Source organism: Rhinoderma darwinii, chromosome 4 (assembly GCF_050947455.1).
Source record: "Rhinoderma darwinii isolate aRhiDar2 chromosome 4, aRhiDar2.hap1, whole genome shotgun sequence".
Taxonomy (NCBI): Eukaryota; Metazoa; Chordata; class Amphibia; order Anura; family Rhinodermatidae; genus Rhinoderma; species Rhinoderma darwinii.
In genome coordinates this window covers 243,807,121-243,822,533 of record NC_134690.1, presented here as the reverse complement: position 1 = coordinate 243,822,533, position 15,413 = coordinate 243,807,121, and the positions used below count along the sequence as shown (strand labels likewise).

General features: G+C 42.7%; 1 protein-coding gene across 10 annotated transcripts in view; it reads right to left on the bottom strand.

Moving 5' to 3' along the window:
• The window catches only part of NCOA7 (nuclear receptor coactivator 7), a 247,757-nt gene that overhangs the window by 31,818 nt on the left and 200,526 nt on the right, over positions 1-15,413 (bottom strand). The gene's annotated exons all lie outside the window — the stretch shown is intronic.

Genomic DNA, 15,413 nt, shown 5'->3' with positions numbered 1-15,413 from the left:
AGTTTTGGTGGTGTTTGAAATATTCCATAAAATTTTACACTAAGGCTGGATTCACACGAGCACAGTGCAGGGAGCCGGGCTCCTAACATCATAGTTATGTAAGACGCTAGGAGTCCCAGCCTCTCCATGGAACTACTGTCCCGTACTGAAAACATGATTACAGTACGAGACAGTTGTCCTGCAGCGAGGCAGGGACTCCTAGCGTCGTACATAACTATGATGCTAGGAGCCCGGCTTCCTGCAGTGTGTTCGGTCCGGGACTTGCGGCCGAAATACGTTCCGTCCTTTACGGACCGAACATGCTCGTGTGAACCCAGCCTTATTACGGAGAACTGGGATGCAAGTCCAGGACCAGAATCGCTACAGCAGGGCATTGCTCCCAGCAACCAGGACAAGGTTTGCTGTAGGAGGGATGGAAGTAGGAGTGCAGCAAAGGTCAGACAGATATAGGTGGTAGGGGATTCTATTATTAGGCAGACAGATCGGGTCATGTGTCGCCGCGACCGTGAATGCCAAATAGCGTGTTGTCTGACAGGTGCTTGGGTTCGGCATATTGCGGATCAAATAGACAGTCTGCTGGGTGGGGCTGGGGAAGACCCGGCGGTCATGGTACACATCAGTACCAATGACAAAGGCAGTGGGAGATGGAAGCTTCTTTTATTTTAGGGAACTAGGAGAGAAGCTAAATTCCAGGACCTCCAAGGTAGTGTTTTCAGAAATACTACCAGTGCCACGAGAGTCACAAGAAAGACTGTGGGAGATTAGGGAGTTAAATAAGTGGTTTAGAAATTGTTGCAGAAAGGAAGGGTTTGGGTTCATGGAGAACTGGGCTGACTTCTGTCGGCTACAGGCTCTATGGTAGGGACGGGCTGCATCTAAATGGGGAGGGTGCAGCTGTGCTGGGGAAAGAATGGTTAGACGGCTGGAGGAACTTTTAAACTAGGCTCTGGGGAGGGGGGGTGAGGATACCCAGGTGGGGTTAGACAGAGTACATAGTGAGTGGGATACAGAAGGGGATAATGGGGATTTAGTGGGTGCTGGGGTTAGCAAGCCGAGTAGGGAGGTGACTAGGAATAAATACGGACCTGAGAATATTAAAAGTGTCGGTAAGATTAAACGTATGCTGGCAAATGCAAGAAGTCTTGCAAGTAAAAAGGACGCGTTGGAGATTCTAATGACTGACATGGATTATGATGTAGTGGGCATAACAGAAACCCGGCTGGATGAGAGCCATGACTGTGTAACAAATGTGGGGGGGGGGGGGCTAACACTGTATTCAGATGGAATAGAAAAGGTGGAGGAGTTTGTCTGTTTTGTAAAATCCAGCCTAAGACCAGTCCTGAATGAAGACACTGTGACAGTGTGGAGTCTTTATCGGTAAATATTTATGGAGCGATTAATAATGGTAAAATACTAATTGGAGTTTGTTATAAGCCACCAAACATAGTGGAACAGGCTGAGGATGAAATGCTGCAACAAATAGAAAAGGAAGCAAATAATAATGGGGTCCTTATTATGGGGGATTTTATCTATCCTGACATTAATTGGGACATAGGGGCCGCTAGATGTGCTAAAAGCTGGAAGTTTTTTTTACACCAGTCAAGACAATTATTTCACTCAGATGGTTAACCCCTTCCCGCTCCTGGACGTACTATTACGTCTCGGGAGTAACGGCCGTTTCGGCCGTCCTCCCGACACATACAGGAGCTGTGACAGCTGCTGTCTTGTTCAGCAGCTGTCACAGCTCCTACAGCGGGGACCGATCGCTGTGTCCCCGCTGATTAACCCCTTAAAAGCCGCGTTCTATAGAGATCGCGGCTTTTTAGGGGTTAAGTTGCCATAGCCGGCCTGCTACGCGATAGCGGCCGGCGATGGTGACTATGGCAACCGGACACAAAACAATGGCGTCCGGCTATGCCATAGACGGAAGCCTAGTGGGTCCTGACAACGTCAGGACCCACTATGCTTGCTGTCAGTGAGTAGCTGACAGTTCTAATACACTGCACTACGCATGTAGTGCAGTGTATTAGAATTGCGATCAGGGCCTCCTGCCCTCAAGTCCCCTAGTGGGACAAAGTAATACAGTAAAAAAAAAGTTAAAAGAAGTTGTGTAAAAATAAGAAAATAAAAGTTTTAAAAGTATTAAAAGTAAAAATCCCCCTTTTTCCCTTATCAGTCATTTATTATTAATAAAAATATATAAACAAACAAACTGTACATAATTGGTATCGCCGCGTCCGTAACGGCCTGAACTACAAAATTATTTCGTTATTTATCCCGCACGGTGAACACCGTAAAGGAAAATAATAATAAACCGAACCACAATCACAATTGTTTGGTCACTTCACCTCCCAAAAAATGGAATAAAAAGAGATCAAAAAGTCGCATGTACCGAAAAATGGTACTGATCGAAACTACAGTTCGTTACGCAAAAAATAAGTCCTCGCACGGCTTTATTGATTGAAAAATAAAAACGTTATGGCTCTTAGAATAAGGCAACACAAAAAGTAAATGATTGTTTACAAAACATATTTTATTGTGCAAACGCCATAAGACATAAAAAAAAACTATAAACATCTGGTATCGCCGTAATCGTATCGCCCCGCAGAATAAAGTGAATATGTCATTTATAGCGCACGGTGAACGCTGTAAAAAAAAAAAGAATAAAAAAACAATAGTAGAATTGCTGTTTTTTAGTCACCACGTCACCTAAAAATAGAATAAAAACTGATCAAAAAGCCGCATGCACCCCAAGAAAACTACAATGCATTCCTCAAGGGGTCTAGTTTCCAAATTGGGGTCACTTTTGGGGGGTTCCCAATGTTTTGGCACCACAAGACCTCTTCAAACCGGACATGGTGCCTAATAAAAAAAGAGGCCTTAAAATCCACTAGGTGCTCCTTTGCTTCGGAGGCCGGTGCTTCAGTCCATTACCGCACTAGGGCCACATGGGGGATATTTCTCAAAACTGCAGAATCTGGGCAATAAGTATTGAGTTGCGTTTCTCTGATAAATCCTTTTGTGTTATAAAAAAAAAATGGTATAAAGAGGATTTTCTGACAAAAAAAAATAATTTAAATTTCACCTCTACTTTGTTCTAAATTTCTGTGAAACACCTAAAGGGTTCATAAACTTTCTAAATGCTGTTGTGAATACTTTGAAGGGTCTAGTTTCTAAAATGGGGTATTTGATAGGGGTTTCTAATATATGGGCCCCTCAAAGCAACTTTAGAACTGAACTGGAACCTAAAAAAATAAATAAATGAGGCAATACTTCGCTTCTTACATTATACTGATAATGAGCCGTGCCCACCCCGAGATGACCCCAGTTTTGACAGTTTGTATAAACGGAGACCCCTATTAGACCGTTCCAGTGCCCGGTTTTCCCAAGCATTCACTCCCGAGAAGTGTATTTCTATTGAGGAGTCCCTGGTACATTTTAAAGGGAGGGTTCAATTCCGCGAGTACCTGCCGGGTAAGAGGGCAAGGTATGGCGTGAAGATGTATAAGCTGCGAGAGTGCATCCGGATATACCTACAGGTTTAGGCTATATGAAGGAAAGGCCACCCCCAAACCAGACTGCATCCTGGACTACAATAGGTACATGGGAGGTGTGGACTTGTCAGATCAAATCCTGAAGCGCCATGCGGTGTGGTATAAGAAGCTGGCCGGGCACATCATACAGATGGCATTGTACAATGCGTACATGCTACGTCGATGTGCAGGCCAGACGGGAACTTTCCTGGAATTTCAAGAGGTGATTATCAAGAACCTAATCTTTAGGGACCAAGAAGGGGGGGCACCTAGTACTTCTAGAAGTGGGGCCACACGCATCGTACCAAGGCGGCAACACTTTCCAGGAGAAGTTCCCCAAACTGGCAAGAAGGGAAAAAGACAAGAGGTGCAAAGTCTGCTATAAGGGATGACACAATATATCAATGTGACACGTGTCCCGAATAACCAGAGCTCTGTTGAAAGTCAGTATTAAAATTTATCATACATCCCGTGGTTTATAATTTACCCCAATTTTACTTACCCTGATGCACTCCGCACAGCTTATCCCCCCTAGTCTTTCCCCTCTGAGCCCTGCTGTGTGTCCAGGCAGCTGATAACAGCCACATGTAGGGTATTGCCATACCCGGGAGAACCCACATTACAGTTTATGGGGTGTAGGTCTCTGGTCAAAATGCTCACTACACCTCTAGATGAATGCCTTAAGGGTGTAGTTATTAAAACGGGGTCACTTCTTGCGGGTTTCAACTGTACTAGTACCTCAGGTTCTTCTGCATACATGACTTCGCACTAGAAAATCTCCAGTAGGCCAAATGGTGGTCCTTTCCTTCTGAGCCCTCCCATGGGCCCAAACGGCAGTTTATCACAACAAATTGGGTATTGCGGCACTCAGAACAAATTGCGCAACAGAATGGGGTATTTTGTTTCTTTTGAAAATAAGAAATTTTCAGCCAAAACTACATATTTGAAAAAAATTTTTTTTTCATTCCCAGCCCAATTCAAATAAGTTCTGTGAAGAAACTATGGGGTCTAAAAGGTCACATTACCCATAAATGAATTCCTTGAGGGGTATAGTTTCCAAAATGGGGTCACTTCTGATGGGTTTCCGTTGCTTTGATACCTCTGGGGCTCTGCAAATTCGACATGGCACCCGAAAACCAAACCAGCAAAATCTGTACTCCAAAGAACACACAGCGCTCCTTCCCTTCTGAGGCCTCCCATGGGCCCAAACGGCAGTTTATCACTGGGGTATTGCCACACTAAGGACAAATTGGGCAACAAAATGGGGTATTTTGTTCCCTGTGAAAATAAGAAATTTAGATAAATTACATCTTATTGGAAAAAATTAAATTTTTTTAATGTCACAGCCCAATTGAAATAGGTGCTGTGAAAAAATTGTGTTGTCAAAATGCTAACAACAACCATAAATGAATTCCTTGAGGAGTGTAGTTTCCAAAATGGGGTCACTTTTGGTGGGTTTCCATTGCTTTGATACCTCTGAGGCTCTGCAAATGCGACATGGCACCCGAAAACCAATCCAGCAAAATCTGTACTCCAACAAACATATAGCGCTCCTTTCCTTCTGAGCCCTCCCATGGGCCCAAACGGCAGTTTATCACCACAAATGGGGTATTGCCACACTAAGGACAAATTGGGCAACAAAATGGGGTATTTTGTTCCCTGTGAAAATAAGAAATTTTGATCACAAATGACATTTTATTGGAAAAAATGACATTTATTTCATTTCACAGCCCAATTCAAATACATGCTGTGAAAAAACTGTGCGGTCAAAATGGTAACAACAACCATAAATTAATTCCTTGAGGGGTGTAGTTTCCAAAATGGGGTCACTATTGGGGGATTCCTACTGTTTTGGCACCTCAACACCTCTTCAAACCTGGCATGCTGCCTAAAATATATTCTAATAAAAAAGAGGACTTAATATGCACTAGGTGCTTCTTTGCTTCTAGGGCTTGTGTTTTAGTCCACGAGCGCAGTAGGGCCACATGTGGGACATTTCTAAAAACTGCAGAATCTGGACAATACATATTTAGTAGTGTTTCTCTGGTAAAACCTTCTGTGTTACAGAAAAAAAATGAATAAAATTGAAATTCAGCAAGAAAAATGAAATTTGCAAATTTCACCACCACTTTGCTTTAATTCCTATGAAATGCCTGAAGGGTTAAAAAACTTTCTAAATGCTGTTTTGAATACTTTGAGGGGTCTAGTTTTTATAATGGGGTGTTTTATCAGGGTTTCTAATACATAGGCCCCACAAAGCCACTTCAGAACTCAAGAGGTACCTTAAAAAAAAGACTTTTGAAATTTTCTTAAAAATGAGAAATTGCTGTTTATGTTCTAAGCCTTGTAACGTCCAAGAAAAATAAAATAATGTTCAAAAAACGATGCCAATCTAAAGTAGACATATGGGAAATGTGAACTAGTAACTATTTTGGGATGGTATAACCGTCTGTTTTACAAGCAGATGCATTTCAATTCTGAAAAATGCAATTTTTTCAAAATTTTCTCTAAATTTTGCAATTTTTCACCAATAAACACTGAATATATCGACCAAATTTTACCACGAACATGAAGCCCAATGTGTCACGAGAAAACAATCTCAGAATCGCTTGGGTAGGTTTAAGAATTCCGACGTTATTACCACATAAAGTGAAATATGTCAGATTTGAAAAATGGGCTCTGAGCCTTAAGGCCAAAACTAGGCTGCGTCCTTAAGGGGTTAATAAACCAACCAGAGGGGATAATGTGATGGATCTGCTCTTATCTAATAGACCAGACACAATATCAGATGTGGAGGTCCGGGAGCACTTGGGCAATAGTGACCAAAATATGGGAAGTTTTAATATCATTTTCAATAAAACAATACGAAGGGGAGCAACAAAAACCTGGAATTTTAGGAAAGCAAAACACTTAGTCCGGTTGATTGGGATCATGTAACGGTAAATAGGAATACTGACGCTAAATGAGAAACTTTTAAAGATCTACTACATGAATCGTGTAGTAAATTTATACCCACTGGTAACAAAATGTCTAGGAATAAAAGGAGACCATTATGGATGAATAGGGAATTACTAAATATAATAAGAGAAAAACAAAAAGCATTCAAAACATTGAAGGCTGAGGGCTCAGCAAAAGCATTCCAGACTTACAAAGATCTCAATAGGAAATATAAAAATTAAATCAAGTTTACAAAGTTATTTACAGAAAAACAAAATCGCTAATGACATTAAAAAAAATCCCAAAATTTTTTAGAAATATTTTAATGCCAATAAGAACAAATCTGATAAAATTGGCCCTCTTAAGATGAGAATGTGAATATTATTGTAGAGGACAAAAGGGAGGTCTGAAATAAACACGTACTTTTCCTGTGTTCACGGATGAGCTCCCAGTACCAGATACTCACGGGGACAGTAATAAAGGTTCCCCACCCAATATTACCTGTTTAACACAGGAGGAAGTAGAGCTGCGTCTGGGCCAGGGAATTTATCAATATTTAATTTGCTCAGACAGCATTCATCCATGGGTATTAAGGAGATTGATCTCACTATTGGACAGTCCATTGTATCTCATCTTCTTAGACTCTCTTGTAACAGGATCATCGCCACAGGATTGGAGGACGGCTGATGTTGTACCAATATTTAAGAAGGGTAAAAATGTGGAACTGAGTAACTACCGTCCAGTAAGTTTGACATCTGTGGTATGTAAAGTATTTGAGGGTATTCTAAGTGATGAATTACAACAGTATATAGCAGAGAAAAGTCTAATTACTGATAAACAGCATGGATTCATGAAAAACAGGTTATGCCTAACCAACATGCTCGGTTTCTATGAGGAGGTAAATCTGGATGTTGGTCATGCGGCTGATGTGATTTATTTGGGTTTTGCAAAAGCATTTGATACTGTTTCACACAACAGTTTTGTTCTGAAGCTACAGACACAGGGATTGGGGGAGCGTGTATGTAAGTGGGTAAAGAATTGGCTAAGGGACAGAAAACTAAGTCATAAATAGAACTTCCTCAAAATGGGTTGAAGTCAGCAGCAGGGTACCACAAGAATTGGTGTTAAGCCAAATTCTTTTTAATCTCTATTAATGACCTTGTGGATGGGATTAATAGCAAGGTGTCAGTTTTTGCTGACGATACAGAACTTTGTAGGACACTTAAAACTCAGCTTGACTTTAAAATATTACAGAAAGACCTAGATAAATTGGCACCATGGGAAAAAACATGGCAGATTAAATTTAATGTTGATAAATGTAAAGTAATGCACTTAGGACGCAATAATAGTATTAATTCATATACATTAAATGGAATAAAACTGGGGATAAGGGAACAAGAGAAGGACCTGGGTATTCTGGTAACAAATAAGCTAAGCAGCAGCACTCAATGTCAAGCAGCAGCTGCAAAAGCAAATATGAATTTAGGGTGTATAAAAAAAATAAAAAAAAGAGATAAAATCCCAGGATTTAAATGTAATATTTTACCACTCTATAAATCCCTTGTAAGGCCACATCTAGAATATGGAATTCAGTTTTTGGCTCCACATTATAAAAAAGACATACACCGACAACTCATGATGTCGAAATGTGTTATCTAGGATTTGTGTTTACAATGAGTAGTCTGATCTCCACTCCAAAATGTGTCTATTACACGTTATGGTCAATTAAGAGAGAAAGAGCAAAAAATCTAATTGTGAGCCAGAATGGGGTCAGGGAATAATCCGTGATTAAAATCTGTGAACATGCCTACTGCCACCGGTGCAGGCCTGGTTAACCAGATAGTGTGTGAAAATTTCAGGAACAGGACCACTCACCTCCACTGAGTGAAGAACGCCTTTAATTGTTGCTCCACAAGTAGGGTTTTCCCGAATAGATGCTAGGAAATATTATCCAGATGGCTTGCTTGGCAGTCAATATTTCTTTAAAATGTATAGTAGACAAGTGGTGGAGGCCAAACCGTAGATTGCAATCTACAGCTAGACCCCATAACAGGGACCAACGATCTTACTGTTAAGTAGTCAGTGCTGACTTCAACACAGAAGTGTAAAAACTGCATTCTCATAGGTATGCGTTTCAGTGTGCTTGTCACTGCCCTATTGTAGTAAAAGGCTCATTGGCAAATCATATGAGGACTTATGTCTTGACCAGTGTTAAAAGAACACAATCCCTGATGGCATATATGCACTCTAAGGCTATGTTCACACGGAGTATTTTGCAGGCAGAATTTCTGCCTCAAAATTCTGTTTGGAAGTTTGAGGCAGATTTTCCTCTGCCTGCACGCTGATTTTCGCAGCGTTTTTTGGCCATTGGGCGCTGCGGGCATAAAACGGCGCGAAATACGCTTTCTCTACCTCCCATTGAAATCAATGGGAGGTCAGATGCGGAAACGCCCGAAGATATGGCATGTCGCTTCTTTCTCCCGCGAGCCGGTTTTAACGCCCGCGGGAGAAAACTGCCCCCGCCTCCCATTGAAATAGACAGGAGGCATATTAGGGCCGTTTTTGACGAGCTTTTTGGCGCGGTTTCCGCGTTAAAAAACTCGTCAAAATACTCAGTGTGAACATAGCCTTACACAGCACATCCCTGTGTGCACTTGCCCTTAGGCTATGTTCACACGGAGTATTTTGGGGGAGGAATATCTGCCTCAAAATTCCGTTTGGAACTTTGAGGCAGATATTCCTCTCCCTGCACGCCGATTTTCGCGGCAATTATCGCGCCGTTTTTCGCCCGCGGCCATTGAGCGCCGCGGGCATAAAACAGCGAGATATACGCTTTCTCCTGCCTCCCATTGAAGTCAATGGGAGGTCCGAGGCGGAAGTGCCCGAAGATAGGGCATGTCGCTTCTTTTTCCCGCGAGGCAGTTTTACTGCTCGCGGGAAAAAGACGCCGACGCCTCCCATTGAAATCAATGGGAGGCGTTCTCGGGCCGTTTCTGCCGAGTTTTGCGACGCGGTTTCCGCGTCAAAAAACTCGGCAAAATACCCCGTGTGAACATAGCCTTAAAGTCAAGGCTGCGTATTAGTCGTGGAAACCGCAGGGAATTCCGCCTGAAAAAAACGCGCCAATAGCGACGCGTCCCTCTGATCGGCGTACAGCCCGGACTACTGGTATGACTCTGCAGTACACGTGAACGCTGCAGCCTCTGATTGATGAAACGTCATCCCAGGAGGCTGGGCTGCACTCAGAACAGAATATCGCGTCGCTATGACTATGCTCGGGGGCAACTATGAGCCTTTTTTTTAATTATTTTTAAAACAAAAACAGCATTTTTTTTTCTGATTTGCGGTTTTCGCACAGATTCGCAGCTTTTCCGCTGAAAAAAAAATCTACAACTTTTGCCTATTTGTTGCGAGTTTACTTCCCCATTAAATTCAATGAGGAAAACCTGCAGCAGAAAAGCAGCAATTCCGTAGCATAAATGAACATGCTGGAAGATTAAAAAAATGCACCGCAGGTCAAATTATGAACGGTTTCCGCAGAATGTGGATGAGATTTGACCAAATCTCATCCACTCTCCTGCTACTGTAATATGTTCTGGATATTCTGCAATTAAATCTGTAGCGTAAAATCTGCAGTAATCTACCGTTACACAGCGCAGAGAGGTGGAGAAGTATATCAAAAAGTACTAGCTATGGAGCAAGTGCAATAAGCAACCAAGAGTTACTATCACTGGAGCATCTGAAAAAGACGCATGTTAACAAAACTACAGGAGCATCCTGCACCCACCAGAAGTGTCTCCATGGCTCCCTGGCAGAACATCTCAAGCCTTATTCACACGACAGTGAAAAACGTCTGTGCGACGTGTGGGTGTATTCATATGGCCGTTTTTTTAACGGCAGTCAATACATGTAACAACCGTTAAAAACGGATGTGACATGGGGATTGGCAAAGGAACTACTAGTTCCCTTGCTTGTCATCGGCGACATGATGACACACTCACCGATGCAGCGCCGACCTCTTCATGTATGGTCTCTCGTCTTCCGTGAAGGCGACGCGATGACGTAATTGCGCCGCCTTCGCAGATCCCGTGAAGACGAGAGACCACGCGTGAAGACGAGCTGCATCGGTGAGTATGTAGGGCATTAATGTTGGGCTAAATGGCATATCCGGGGAGGCCGTGTGGCATCATATCCGGGGAGGCCGTGTGGCATCATATCCGGGGAGGCCGTGTGGCATCATATCCGGGGAGGCCGTGTGGCATCATATCCGGTGAGGCCGTGTGGCATCATATCCGGTGAGGCCGTGTGGCATCATATCCGGTGAGGCCGTGTGGCATCATATCCGGGGAGGCCGTGTGGCATCATATCCGGGGAGGCCGTGTGGCATCATATCCGGGGAGGCCGTGTGGCATCATATCCGGGGAGGCCGTGTGGCATCATATACGGGGAGGCCGTGTGGCATCATATACGGGGAGGCCGTGTGGCATCATATACGGGGAGGCCGTGTGGCATCATATACGGGGAGGCCGTGTGGCATCATATACGGGGAGGCCGTGTGGCATCATATACGGGGAGTGTCTAGATGAACATGTGACCTTCCTTTGGGTGTTTTCAGGGACCCAGGACAAAAAAAAGCCTGACCAATGAAAGATCAGTTTTTTTAACGCCCATGAAAAACTGATGCAAAACGGATGTCAAAAGGCCATTAAAAACGGACAGACTGACTGGAAATGGATGAAAATGTAGAGACACACTGATGCAAAATGGCCATGAAAAACTGACAGTTGATAAATTTTTAATGGACCTTTTTTGTCGTGTGAATATAGCCTAACTCAGACTCCAATAAACTCCATACTTAACAAAAAACTCCTGGAGTAGACCTGGAAATACAAAGCTCATATCCTACACTTGTTCCCTGTACTGAACAGGTGGCCAATTAAAGAATTAAGGGGAATTTGATTTTGGCCTTCAAAGAAATAATAGCAAACATAGTTTGCTGTCCAGTTTTCCTTTGCTTTACAAAAGTGAAGCTCCAGTTATCACATGGCATCTCTCATCAGTCTATTGGCAGAATTTAGAAATTCCCTGGTGGGTTATTAAAGAGGCTCTGTCACCACATTATAAGTGCCCTATATTGTACATGATGTGATCGGCGCTGTAATGTAGATTACAGCAGTGTTTTTTATTTAGAAAAATTATCATTTTTGACATAGTTATGACCTATATTAGCTTTATGGTAATGAGTTTCTTAATAAATTGGGAGTGTTTTACTATATGACCAAGTGGGCGTTGTACAGAGGAGTGTATGACGCTGACCAATCAGTGACCAATCAGCGTCATACACTTCTCTCCATTCATTCACACTGCAGATAGCGATATAGCTATATCGCTATGTGCAGTCACATAAACACACTATAACGCTACTCATGTGTCATGACAATGAATATACATTACTTCCAGCCAGGACGTGATGTGTATTCATTCTCCTGACCACTTCTGTAGCGTCTCTGAGTTACAGCACAGCACAGCACAGCGAGATCTCGCTGTGAATGACAGTTTACAGCGTAATCTCGCAAGACTACGCGTGCTATGCTGTAACTCAGAGACGCTACAGAAGTGGTCAGGAGAATGAATACAAATCACGTACTGGCTGGAGGTAATGTATATTCATTGTCATGACACATGAGTAGCGTTATAGTGTGTTTATGTGACTGCACATAGTGACATAGCTATATCGCTATCTGCAGTGTAAATGAATGGAGAGAAGTGTATGACGCTGATTGGTCACTGATTGGTCAGCGTCATACACTCCTCTGTACAATGCCCACTTGGTCATATAGTAAAACACGCCCAGTTGTCCATTGAGAAACTCATTAGCACAAAGCTAAAATATGTCATAACTCAGTCAAAAATGATCGTTCTTCTAAATAAAAAACACTGCTGTAATCTACATTATAGCGCCGATCACATCATGTACAAGATAGGCCACTTATAATGTGGTGACAGAGCCTCTTTAAGACGTTTTTTTTAGGACAAAATAAGGCAGAATATAAAGGAAATTTATTCTAGGCATCTCACTAGGACATGACGTTGATAAATGCCTTCAGTTATTGTTGGGTTAAGGTGCCAATAGTGTCTACATCTAGTTATCCTCAGTCTTTTTAATAATTAAAAAGGATGAGATTCCACTTGTATTTTGTAGTCCATTCAGCAGCTGGTTAGTGGCGTATAACTGTGCCAGTTTTATAGTTCTACAAGCTGCAAAGTGCCCATATTTCTGCTGGCTTAATAAAAACGCATCTCACTGCACAGTGCTTATGGTCTCACTTCACTGTACATAGGAAGTAGTTACAGACCATTGTAAAGTATCTCATCTCAAGGGGTTTTACAGCCCCATAATTTTTTTTTTTTAAATCAGAACATGGTTTTAAGGCCCCATGCACACGAACGTGTTTTTGCGGCTGCAATTCACCCGCAAATCTGCGGGTAAATGAAAGACCCATTCATTGATATTGGCCAATGCACATGACCGTGGTTTCCACGGTCCGTGCATTGGCTGGAAACCTGGACCACAAAAAGATAGGACATGTCATTATCCGGCTCATTGAAATCAATGTGTGCACAATCAGTTATTCGTCCGTGTCGCAATCACAGGCCGTGCACACAGCTATGGTCGTGTGCATGAGGCTTAAAATAACACAAGCACGTGTACATGCTTTTCTGATCTCCAGCAGTCCTTGTTTTCTTCACCCGGCCCCAGAAATGATGTGTGGTCTGCATGTGGACTGCAGCAGTCATGGCGAAACTATAGGAAAAGTCTATTTTCACTTTTTGCCTGACTATAGCACTGCTGGAGGCATAGATAAGGCAGGACAACAAAAACTACATACATCCAGAATAGGCTCTGTTTGCAGCCCCCTGTCACTGCCTAGTATGTGGGAGAGGGTACTGTAGTCCATCTCTTTTTGTTGACGGTATTAGTCTCCAGATACTTTTCTGACCAATGACTCCCATTCATTGCAGCTGAAATAAAAACACACCCTACTGCACGGTCTATACAGAGAATGCAGGAAGAAAGTTTGTGTTTCCAATATGGCTACCCCAGAGTTGTTGTTTTTTTTTTTTTAAATGTGAATTGCCAAAACATTTAAAAAAATACTTTGTTCTAAACACTTCAAAGAGGTATGCATCGAACATTCGCAATAAGTCTCCCTTCTGACTCACTGAGGGTTTAAGGGAGCCATGAATGTGCATTGTCCAGCATATAGAAAGATTCACCAAATGTGAATGCTTACAATTTCAATCAATCATATATGTGCAAAGGCTTTTCACACGCCAATGAGCCTCCAGTCCACTAAGCAGCGCATGGGATTCACCTAGAGTACTCCAGCATCGCTAACAAACTCTGAAGCCGCGCACACACGCAGTACAGTGGGAAATTATGGGATCTGGAGTCTGAACCGGTCAAGTGACATGCCCCTTAGTTTTGCCGGTAAGAGATATGAAGCGGTATCGAGCAACCTTTTTTTTTTGAACAAGGCATTAGTAGGGGAGTTTAAACAAGTTTATCTTACCGAAAGGTAACACCATTGACAATAGATGATTGTCACAGCTCTCCTCCTCCCCAACAAAATAACCTCTGTACAGTTCACAGAGAATGCTTAAAAAAAAACTCTCCTATAGAAGTCAATGGGTCATCTCCAGAATATTCTTTCCTATAGTCAATGTGGCTCCTGTAAAGCATATCTCTGAATGCAAAAAGATTAGCGCAACAGCTCTGGCAAGTCAGCCATCCCCGTAATCATGTACAGAAAATAGGATTAAAAAAATGTAAATAAAAAATACATTCCATGTAACCACTTGCCGATATTTGACACGACTAAGTTATGGCTGGGAAGCGGATGTATGGAGCGGGGTCACGTGCTGAGCCCACTCCATACCCTGCAGGTGATAGCTGTGCATTACAGCCCACACCTCACTGTATAGGCCCATATCAGAGACAACCCCAATCTCCGCAGAATCTAAACCGTTCGAAGGATGGGGGCCCCGATTAGTCATCCTTATAGCCCCACTCCCGTGACACGATCGCAGGGTGCTAATGGCAGCTTAGAGACTTAATAGGTGGACAAAGGTGTCAAACCTGAGGGTCTCATTAAGTACTACCAGAGGCAAGGCTTAATAGGAGAGCAATAAAAGCACAATATTCTGCAATATAGGGCTGGGTGATTCATTGAATTAAGTCACCATTTGAACGATGCTTCAAAAGATTGAATATAAAGATTGAATAAAAAGATTGAAAAAAAATCGTATGCACCAATAAAACGACAGCTCGTCCCACAAGAACAAAGCCCTCACAGTTCCATAAAGAGAAAAAAAAAATAATTATGGGTCTAAGATTATTACACAAAACTTCTTTTTTTTAAATGGTTTTTATTTTGTAAAAGTGGAAGAACACACGAAAAACTATATAAAACTGGTATCGCCGTAAGGGTATGTTCACACGGCCTATTTACGGACGTAATTCGGGCGTTTTTGCCCCGAATTACGTCCGAAAATAGCGCCTCAATAGCGCTGACAAACATCTGCCCATTGAAAGCAATGGGCAGACGTTTGTCTGTTCACACGAGGCGTATATTTACGCGCCGCTGTCAAATGACGGCGCGTAAATAGACGCCCGCGTCAAAGAAGTGACCTGTCACTTCTTTGGCCGTAATTGGAGCCGTTATTCATTGACTCCAATGAATAGCAGCGCTAATTACGGCCGTAATTGACGCGGCGTTCAAGCGCCTGCACATGCCGTTACGGCTGAAATTACGGGGATGTTTTCAGGCTGAAACATCCCCGTAATTTCAGCCGTAACGGACGCCCTCGTGTGAACATACCCTAACGGTTTTGACCCGAAAAATAAAAGTTAACATGCAATTTTTACTGCACGGTGAATGG